Source organism: Triticum dicoccoides, chromosome 5B (genome assembly GCF_002162155.2).
Source record: "Triticum dicoccoides isolate Atlit2015 ecotype Zavitan chromosome 5B, WEW_v2.0, whole genome shotgun sequence".
Classification (NCBI taxonomy): Eukaryota; Viridiplantae; Streptophyta; class Magnoliopsida; order Poales; family Poaceae; genus Triticum; species Triticum dicoccoides.
In genome coordinates this window covers 490,124,910-490,133,281 of record NC_041389.1, presented here as the reverse complement: position 1 = coordinate 490,133,281, position 8,372 = coordinate 490,124,910, and the positions used below count along the sequence as shown (strand labels likewise).

At 43.2% G+C, this 8,372-nt stretch overlaps 1 pseudogene; it reads right to left on the bottom strand.

Annotated features, from left to right (window-relative positions):
• Positions 1 to 1,448: 1,448 nt before the first annotated feature.
• On the bottom strand, positions 1,449 to 7,387 carry LOC119311066 (annotated as a pseudogene).
• Between the last annotated feature and the right edge of the window lie 985 nt (positions 7,388 to 8,372).

Sequence of the window (8,372 nt, the reverse complement as noted above, 5' to 3'; positions counted from 1 at the left end):
GACTGCAACCATCTGCATCTCCTCACAGTCTCCATCGTCCGCCTGGCTTGACATCCCGCGATGCCTTCAAGCACTGTTGTGCCAACAATTTTCATACTTATCTATCATAACCCAAGGTGTTCAGTTCCGTCGAACTTCTACACCTCAAACCTAGTACCCGTTGGCTCCATGGTTCTTTGTATAACTGACCTGGGAAAAAAAATATTGAGCACTCTTTTTCGTGATCCCCAAGTACACCGAGTATACTAGTTGCAAATCCAACAAGATTGCTTCCGGTCTTCACGTAGAGTGGCTCCCGTAGCTCAACTCCGATGCTAGCTTTGCATGCCCAAGTCCTTGCCTTCCCACGTGCTGCATAACACACGACGGATGCTTTCCTTTTGGAGTCTTGAAGTTGCATGTCTACGTCTCGGCTACCAGGAGAACGCATCTCCCCAGGGACTCGGTCCCTTTTCTTTTTGTCCAAAAACAAATCTCACATGCAGTACATAATACAGAGCTGTATGCTTCCTTCTTTCCCCTGCCGGACTCCAGCGCGTCCGCGTACACGTGTACCCGAGTAGCCGAACTCTCCACGGCTGCACGCGCCTCCGGTCCGATCCGGTTCTGCTCCAACACCTCGTGTTGCCACGCGCCGCTGATCTGCTTTCTTCCGATCCCGTTGAGAACTTCGCAGACACGCCGGCCGTATGTACGCTCGCCCGATCGATCCATGTAATCAATCGCCTCACCTCTCGCACTGCCGCTGTCATGCGCACACAGAATTCCGTTGATCGCTTCCTCAATCTTGCCGAGAACCACACCGCCACCGGCTGCATCTCGAACTCGATACTTCCTCTAGATCAACTTCCACGGCCTCCTCGTAACCTTGCTCATGATACCACTTGTTAGAATAAATCTTAGGCATACGTCGATCATCCGAGGACCAAGCAATCACACGAGCACGACACCGAGATTTGTTAACGAGGTTCACCGATATGGCTACATCCCCCGGGCCTGACTACGGGCGCTCCTCCCCGTGACACCGTCACAATACCATACACCGGCCACCCGGGTGCCGGCACACGCCGCCGGCTCCCCCTTGCGCGCATGTGCTATTATGTTGGCATAGGTTACATCGTGTGTCTACCCTCGCTATATAAGAGAGGCCTAGGATACAAGTGTCCTACTAGGACACGACTCCACATCCTATGTAAACACAACACAACTCATAGTCCAACTGTAACCTACCTTGTACACTATATTCGACACAACTCCAACAGCTCCGCCAACTCCGGTCAGGGAGCTATGGAGCGGAGCGATGCCGAACAGCCCCTTATTCGCCAAGGTTTATTTGTCATAGTATTTTTTTTATAGTACAATAGATCACAAATAACAGATAAAGTTTGTGTATAGAAGAGTGTTAAAAATCTAAAACAAAATATGTAGGCAGATGTAGAGAACCAAACTGCACAAATGTGAGGATGAGGTTACCATTTAGTTGCCGATTATACACAAGACCGAGCGAACAGAGTTCTTGGATAAGTCTCAGAGACAACCGAGAGCCTGCTTAAAAACTGAAACTTCACAAGAATCGTCTCGTCTCCCTCGGCGTTACAACTGTTTGACGCATCTGAAGAGGCCGAAACCGAAAAATCAGGCATCCGGGGCTGCCTTATCCCCTCATTGCTTCGACAGCATAGATTGGACGATAAGTTAATGTAGAGGCTTCAAGTTGTGCTCATATTGATATCAATTTTTCATCAGTGCCTTCATCTTGGACTCATTATTTCTCGACAGTAGGCGAAACAAGAAGATGAAGAGCCAGAACAAGCTCCGCTATGTAACCTTCGGTCGTCTCCTTGTCGGCGTAGTACAGCGTCTCTACCTTGCTCACTTTGGCGTCTGCATGAGCAAGCATGGAACCGACGCTGATATGACTGTCTTGTTTGAACCAGTTCGCTTCGTCGGCATCGACACACTCCATCCTGTAAAAGAGATTGATTCATGAGAAATGGGACAGCCTGCCAGAGAATTGCAGTTTATACGTCTGTTGCATGAGCAAACACAGAAACGAGACGAGCGGTCGGACGATTACAGATTTACAGGGTGCGTACCCTCTCCTCGCCCATTCTCCGAGGTAAAGCCTGATACTCATCAAGAAGGAAGCCAGGTGAGTCATGAACATATATCACTAAGAATTTTTTTCTGTAGAACATCTATAGCTATCTGTGCGGTAAGATTAAAAGTAATGTACTTCAAGTAGTGCTGTTCTGTTAACTTGAAAACTTGCACGAATTACCTCGTGGATTCCGCAGCTGGCACAAGCCATCGCAATACCCTGTCCATTTCAGCTCTCACCTCTGCAACCGTCATGGTCTACAAGATGCAGATAGAGCCGAGATGACAAGGGATGGATTCCCTATTTATTTTATATGTAATGTTTGCTGAAAGAGTTGGCTACCTACCTGCTTTTCTCCGAGGGGAAAACGCCGCCGCAGTTGGGTATGCAGGACTGGTTTGGAGGCAGTGCTTGGTACAATGCCTCCCGAGCATTCTGAGGAACCGCTGGTGATGTCAATGCCTGGCAATGGAATATGTATGTATGTCATTAAAGCATAATAAGAGTCAAAGAAAATTCTACTGCGGTTGTTTTGCTTCGTTGTTGTAATGTTGGTCATGTGTGTTTTGGCCTCTGCTTTACTCTTTTCTGAATTTTCTGCTGTAAGGATCCTTAATTTTGGTTTTCAAGCGGGTGTCACAATTACTACTCCCTCCGTCCGGAAATACTTGTCGAAAAAATGCAGAAAAATGGATGTATCTAGAATTAAAATACGTCTAGATACATCCATTCCTCCGACAAGTATTTCCGGACGGAGGGAGTACTATATAACTTTATGCCAACTCTGGGAAAAGGGAGACATACCAAAGTTTTTAGCTGCAAAATGACATTGGCGTAATGCAACGCGAGTCCAGCAGGCCCTAACGTTCTGGCGAGGTTTTTAGCCACACGAAGTTCTCCAGATGATTGCTCGGCATGGTTCTCCAAGAAAGCTCTGTTGATCTCAAGATGGATGAAGTCCACGATCCCTACAAGTTTCTCTACAATCTGGAACAAGACAACATGGATCATTGGTAATTTCATGACTTAGATTGAAGAAATGCTAATCATAAATAATCGCCGTCACGGGTTATTACATCTTCCATAATCTTCGACCATAGCGATTTCCTTTTTAAGACCTTCACCGCACCCCTTTGGCTCTTGATAGCATCAATTTGTTTCTTAACAGGAACAGCTGCTAAATCTGCATATGGTTACTGTGTAATTAGAAAGGAGAGGAGACTCATCGAATGCGAGTGACAAAATGGTTTGTCGTACAATGAGCGTGCTCAAGTCTGTCCAGTGCTAGCATTTCTTGGCGCAGAACCTGAACACATCAAAAAGCGAAAACGGAATTTCAGTGTTTTGTCTGCTGAAAACATCTCTTCAAGGATGTGAGCGTGCAAAGAAGAGATATAGTTGGATTGTCAGGTGAAAACAGCTGTGCCACCATGGTTTAGAAAATTCTCTATCAAGAAGAAATACTGACCCATGTATTTTGTGCCAATTTTATCAGATACTGCAAACTGGGAGGTGCTTCTTCACTGGAGTTGTTCTTAGATGTCACTGTCAGTGCAGAACCGCATCTGTGAACGATGTATGTTATGTACACAGAACACAAAAAAGATGAGCTATGGTGAATACATGGACTCCGAAGTGAATTAAGTGGTAACGGCGATAAGTTTTACCTACAGAAATACCTATCGAGATTGTGCCATTGAGGATCTTCACACAGATCTCCAAACCGGGCAACCTCTATACAAAATCGTCTCAACTCTTCTCTGCATAATTCCAATAAAATGCATGTAATACTTTTCTTAAATAAACTGCTAAACAGACAGGCCCAGCAAATCCTGTTACCGTATGTCGTCTTCAATGATAAGGGACAGCTGACTGTAATCTTCCGAAATAAGACAGCGAACACCTTCCGACCTAAGCATGCCCTCTTTCAGGTGCCTTATTCTTTGCTTAGAGAGGGATTTTATCAGATTAGAGGCCATGACAATTGTGTTGGCAACCTCAAAAGCTTGGATCAATATCCTTCTTCCTTTGGGAGCAGAGCGGAAAACGGCGCTCATATTTGCAGAACCTGGGGCGAATGCTCTACTCAATATCCTGTCGAATTTTGCGGCTAAATTGCTGGAATTTATATCGCCCCGCCCTAAAATTGTGTCTACTTCTGATTCCTGTAAGATTAGAGGAGGCAATGTACTTTCAAACACTTCTGTTTGAGGCTAGAAATTAAGATGTAATACTCGATTAGTGAATTAAGACATCGTGTGGGTGCTTCTGGTTTCCGTGCTTTGCACCTCTGTAATCTATAATTATTTTCTTCTTGACAAATACATGAGGCAGTGCTACTGCAAATTCTTTTGAGGGAAAATGTTTTGAAAGAGCAGCTCTTTTAAGATGCACCAGTTTTACCTCCTTAAGAGTAAGAGGAATGGTGCTCCCTCCACAGCACAAAATAAGTGACGTTTTGGACAATTGACATGGTCTTCAAGATGTGACTTTGACCACTAATTTCTATTGAATATATAAATAAATAAATAATATTCTAGAAATACTTTCCAAGACAAATCTATACATATGATTTACAAATTTTCATTCTGAATAATTAAAATCACATTTCTAGTAAAAAAAAAAGTTTTACTGAAAGCATGTCCAAAACTTCACTTATTTGTCATGCCATCATTTTTCCTTGAACGACTTGTATTAGTTATTCCTTGCAGTTCCAGCAATCCATCGAGTGTTTTCTTCAGACACAACCTCTCCTATAGTCCTATCACAAACAAATTCTTTCAAATGTTTAATGGGCTTCAGAGTTAGTTTTGCATGTACTGCCAGATAATCCACTTGGCAAAATCTTAAGAGTCTTGATTTCCTTTTCTTGTAGTACAACGTACAAGCTTCTTTAAAAAGAGAAGCTACATCCACAAACTAGCTAGATTTTCAATGGCTCTGTGCATCACTCGATGCAGAGGCCAGGGGTACAATGAAGAAGTTTTGTAAAAAAGCTAACATGAGCAAGGACGATATATCAACTTCTGTTGAGACAGTAAAATAGCTATTTTGCAATATTGACTTACGTAAGTTACTACTGCTGGTCCATCATCCTTGTCAAAACAACCATTTGTGCTTTCCAATTCATTCAGAGTTTGCAACATATCCCATGCAGAGGGCCTTTCATCGGGATCTGGATTAAGACACTTAAGTCCTAATGCAATGCATCTGTTTACTTGTTGAGAACATATTTCCTGCGTTTTATGCCCCATTGTTTTTTCCAATATGTGCCTCCAATTTCCAACCACCTACAAATTTGCCACAGCAAGTTAGTAAATAATGAAAATGCAAATGGTGAATTTGTTCATCTTACATTCTCAATGAAGTGCTCAAACGGCGCTTCACTACTATGGGGATATTCCCTGCTTCCCGTCATTAGCTCAATGATTATAATGCCCAAGCTGAATATATCTGACTTGGTTGAGATTACTCCATTTGTTATGTACTCTGGTGCCATGTATCCACTGCATAAAAACAAGGATACCTTTTTATATACTAGATCGAGAAGCAATGAAGTTCTGAGGAATAGCTTACAGTGTACCCCCACGGCTTTCGGTGATAACTCGAGACTCTTGTTGGCCAAAGAGCCTAGACATGCCAAAATCTGCAAGCTTGGGGACCATATTATCACCCAGCAATATATTTTGGGGCTTAAGATCCAAATGAACAATGCGGCACTCGGCGTGAAGGTAATGCAAGCCGCTGCAAACCCCCTTAATTATGTCATATCTTATGTGCCACTCGAGTCCACAAGATTCGGCTGCAGAAGTAGACAAAACAAAAATGTATATCGGATCATCCAACTTAATTTATGTTAAAATAATGAAGTTCAAAGGAAAACAAGGTCTGGCTACAGCACAGCATGCTACAACAATATACCAGAAAGATGCTTATCAAGGCTGTTGTTTTTTAGATACTCAAAGCAGAGTAATCTCTTCCGTATCTCAGCCATGACATATCTCCCACCTACTTGTGTCGCTTCCCACCGTGATTCAGCGCAGTAACCTACAAGCTGTACCACGTTTTGGTGCTTAACTCCAATAAGATAGGTGACCTCATTCTGGAATTGATCATCTTCTACTCGAATTTCAAAAAGCTTCTTCACAGCAATCATTTTCCCATTTTGGAGTATTCCCTGTCCAACGTCGTTTTGTCAGTACATACACTTTCCTTTGATGGAATGCCGCATGCTAACATTCACAAAGTGAATGGTAAAGAAGAAGAAGAAGACAAATCAGCCATACCTTGTAAACCACACCAAACCCACCTCTTCCCAGTTCCTGCTCCACGGAAAAATCGCGTGTGATGCCTTTCAGAAACTCTACCGGCAGGCAAACTGGTGTGGCACTTGGCTCTTGCAGCATGTTCTCCAGTTCACCGAAATCCATAGTGTTTGGCAGGAAAGCATTGGCATGCTTACTGGTTTCGATGCCCATTTTCTCTTACTCCTATAAAGATATTTTTCGAAACGGAGGCGGAAGATTTGCCTCATCTATTAATTAACCAGAGAATTAACCGAAACCGGGCGAGAATTAATGGTCACTCCTATAAAGATATCACTCGGATATGGCGGTCCGTTTACCTTGTCACCCCCCTCTTATGCGAGCCAGTCTTGCAAACAGCTGGGATGATGGCCCTCTCTGCTCCAAAGTTGGGGTAAAAATTGGGAGCATCTGTTCAGAAGGATCAAAGTGGATGTGTCAAGCTTCCATGATAAAAATTGAGAGCCAGGTTAAATACGATCACAGCTAATCATATGATTAAATTACAGGTGGGAAGAAAGGTCTTTCCCATATACTAGTGCAGGAACTACTGAACTTGTTAAATTTCATCAAATCTGCATGTAATATATTGAACTGCGCGGCACGAATCCATGGCTCCCTGCCAGCAACACGACAAGGGGAAGAGCGAGGCGGGCGGGGATCTTCAGTGAAGCCGAGGGAGGGAAATAGGTTTTCGGTCGTCTCGATGAAACCCCTACTGCTGCGGGTTCTGCCCGGTGAGGCCGAGGGATTGATTCCTAACCTGAATCTGCAGCGCTGGGCAGAGCCTGAATCGAATCGAAGATGCTGGGGATACGATACGCCCGTGCAGTACAGAACAGAACAGGGATAGATTTTTTTTTTCTTTTGATGGGTAGAGCAGGGACAGATGAATCTGGGGCGGAAGGTTGACTCTCCGGGTCTCCGCTAAAGTTCTGCAAAGGTGACCAGTGTTGTAAAGGAGAAATGGGTAAAACCAGCCAGGGGATGTTTGAAATTAAATGTTGGTGCCTCTTATCATGCAGAGGAAGGAACTGGGGCGACAGGTGCTGTTCTCCGAGACTCCTCAGGTACCTTCCTGGCTGGACGTTCTCGGTTCATTCCCTATGCCGCTTCTGCCCAAACTATGGAGGCGATGGCCCTTCAAGATGGTTTACTGCTAGCAAATGAGGTTGGCTGTAATCGCCTTCAAGCAGAGTCTGATTGCATGGGTGTTATAGATGCATTATCTGGAACAAGTCAGTGGTATGACCAAGCAGCTCCGATTTATGCATCGTCCACGGAAATTGCTCGAGATATTGGTTTGGTTAATTTTATGCATTGTCATAGGGAAGCTAATGTAGTGGCGCACGAACTAGCTAGGTTTTGTTTTTCACAGAAAGTTGATTGTATTTGATACGATGAGGCCCCTAGCTTTATTCTGCAGTTCTTGTTAAACGATGTAAACATTTTTTGAAGTAATAAAATGTGCCATGATGGCTTTCCCTCAAAAAAAGGCCATGGTACAACTTTAAAAAAAAGGCCATGGTACATATGAAAACACATTTCTAAATGCTAAAAGAATTTGAAAAATAATTGTGCCGGTACATCTCCATGTTTTATGTGTGCGCAGAAAGTTTCGTGTAAAGACAACTTATTTTTGGCATGTGCAAGAAAAGACAAAAAAAAAGTGTCGTGCTATTTAGAAGAACAGAATTTTGTCTTTTTTAGAAGGCAAAATAAAAAGACATTTGTACGCAAAACTTTGTGCCGCGCACATATTTTGCAAACATGTACATGTGATTTTTTTTGAATTTTTGGACATTTTAAAAATAAGTTTAAAGTGCATTTTTAGAAAAGGGGTTCATATGTACCCGGGTTCAGGACGTGCTTCTCCACTAGATTAGTACTATCTTTATTTTTTTATTTACTCTGTATATTAGCTTTGATGGATAAAGATTACTACTAACTTTGACTGGCAGTCTTTT